At 37.5% G+C, this 2,810-nt stretch overlaps 1 pseudogene; it reads right to left on the bottom strand.

Moving 5' to 3' along the window:
- Positions 1 to 280: 280 nt before the first annotated feature.
- On the bottom strand, positions 281 to 461 carry LOC143175570 (U2 spliceosomal RNA; annotated as a pseudogene).
- Positions 462 to 2,810: the final 2,349 nt, after the last annotated feature.

The following is a 2,810-nucleotide window of genomic DNA, read 5'->3' as shown; positions in this document are numbered from 1 at the left end:
AGGTGGGCGGCGCAGGTGTACTCCCGCGCAGGCTTGATCCGGTCCCGTGGCGAAGGCACTTTATCACACTTTACCGCACAACACCTCGAGCACTGATCGTGAACAGACCTTGCCGCGCACACGCCCGATCGCAACTCGGCCCGCACTGTTGCGTAGTACCGCGGCGGGTGAATTTACCGAGATTTCGGGACTTCGCGGAGCCAGAATATTAAGGGGCTTACTCTTTGGAGTCCCGAGTCGGTCCAGCAGGTGAAAAAAAATAAGAGCTCTAATTAGCAGCGCTAATTGAGCCGTTTCTGGCGGCACTGCAGTGCCGGACCGACTCACGGCGGAAGTGGAGCGAGCCCTAGTGATCCGCCTGAATCCAAAAATCGGGTTAATTTTCTGACTCCGCGATGCGGAGTGTATCAGATATTAAGCTGATAAGAACAGATAAAAAGCGCTTTATTCACAAAGAATGTTCCCCCAGCCTTACATTGTTTGGCTGGGGGTGGATACATAGTAGCGCCTTTATGGCGAAGGCAAAATAGTTAATATAACTCTATAGCGTCTGTCGCTATTTTCAGATCTCAATCGGCGGTGGCTCTTATCTCATAAACACCTTAGCATTTATATGAATCTAGCAAGAGTCTGAATATGTATATACTAGTGGAAGTAGATAGTTAATCGAATAAATAGCCAAACTAGAATAAATTATATAAATAAATAAATAATAGTAGCGTAGATTAAATAAACAAATATACATAGCATACATAAATATAAACAAGAAAAGAAGAGGCACAGAAATATATAAATATACATAAATAAATAAATAAATAAATAGATAAAATAAATAACCAAACAGAAATAAGCGAGAATAAACATTAAAGATTAAATAAACAAATATACATAGCATAAATAAATATGGACAAAATAAATATAAGTGTAGATATATAGCTAAAGGTAATTTTCAATATATACAATTCAGTGGTTAAATATGTACATAATATGTAGTTCCTAGTCAAATCCGGGCTCTACTGTGCCCCGGCCTTCGCCATAGAAAACAGCACAAAAATAAAATAAAATAAATAGATATATAAATATAAATACGATTAAAAGCATCTCAGTAGCGGCTATTTCGCATTTCAATTAGGGCGCATGCGCGGAAGTGCAGTTATAGAGAAGCGGTTAGTATAGAATTAGAGTAGGCGGTTGAGGCAGGGAATGATTAAAATGAATAGATCAGATAGATAAAATAATCAAGTAAATAAATAAATAAATAATAAATAATAAATAAATAAATAAATAGATAAATAAATAAACTGGGATAAAAAAATCAGAAATATAAAAAAATTAAAGAAAAATAAAAGAAAGAGTACCAAATTGATGAATAATTAGAACCAGTGTCACATCACTAATTAAGAAATCGTTACCAAATCTCGTAGTTAGTTCAGAAAGAAAAAATAAACAGATATGTAAATAAATATGTAAATAAATAAATATGTAGATGAATAAATATGTACATAGATAAATATGTGAATAAATAAATGTGTACATAAATAAATAAATACGTAAGTAGAATGAAAGAAAAAAGAAAAAAATATGTAACTAAATAGACAAATATATCGTTAGTCAGTATGTTTGAAATGGTTAAGTAAATAGATAAATAAAAACCAGGAAAAGAATATAATTAAATGAGTTAATAACTAAATAAATAAGTAGTTAAATAAACAGAGTAAGATAGATAGAACATTAATAGTTATATAGACGAAATGATAAATAAATGGCCATAAGGCCGAGAAGCGAACTCGATGTGTGTTATGAGAGTACACTTTGATCTCAGCCATAAGGCCGAGGAGCGATCTAGATGTGTGTTATGACAGTACACTTTGATCTTACCCATAAGGCCGAGCAGCGATTTGGATATGGGTTAATCGACTACACTTTGATCTTAGCCAGAAGGCCGAGAAGCGATTTGGATGAGTGTTATGGGAGTACAGTTTGATCTTAGCCACAAAGCCGAGGAGCGATCTGGATTAGTGTTATTCCAGTTCACTTTGATCTTAGCCATAAAGCCGAGAATCGATCTGCATTTGTGTTATGCGAGTACACTTTGATCTTAGCCGTAAGGCCGAGAAGCTATCTGTATATGGGTTATTCGGGTACAATTTGATCTTATCCATAAGGCCGGGAAAGCGGTCTGGATGTGTGTCATGCGAGTTCAATTTGATCTTAGCCATAGTGCCGAGAAGCGATCTGGATGTGTGTTATGCGAGTGCACTTTGACCTTAGCCATAAGGCCGAGCAGCGTTCTGGATTTGTGTTATGCGAGTACACTTTGATCTTAGCCATAAGCCCATGAAGCGTTCTGGATGTGTGTTATTCGAGTACACTTTTATCTTAGCCATAAAGCCTGGAAGCGATCTGGATGTGTGCTATCCGAGTGTAATTTGATCTTAGCCATAAGGACGAGAAGCGATCTGGATGTGTGTTATGCGAGTACACTTTGATCTTATTCATAAGGCTGAGAAGCGTTCTGGGTGAGTTTTATGCCAGTAGAGTTTGATCTTAGCCATAACGCCTAGAAGCGATCTGGTTGTGTGTTATGCGAGTACACCTTGATCTTAGCCATAATACCGGGAAGCGATCTGGATGTGTGTTTTGCGAGTACCCTTTGATCTTAGTAATAAGGCCCAGAAGCGATCTGGATGTGTGTTATGCGCGTCCACTTTGATCTTAACCATAAGGCCTAGAAGCGATCTGGATATGTCTTATGCGAGTACTCTTTGATCTTAGCCATAAAGCCGAGCAGCGATCTGGATTTGGGTTGT

Source organism: Nomia melanderi, unplaced genomic scaffold (genome assembly GCF_051020985.1).
Source record: "Nomia melanderi isolate GNS246 unplaced genomic scaffold, iyNomMela1 scaffold0114, whole genome shotgun sequence".
NCBI classification, from domain to species: Eukaryota; Metazoa; Arthropoda; class Insecta; order Hymenoptera; family Halictidae; genus Nomia; species Nomia melanderi.
Note: the sequence above shows the minus strand (reverse complement) of the source record. Positions and strands in the feature narration are given on the sequence as shown.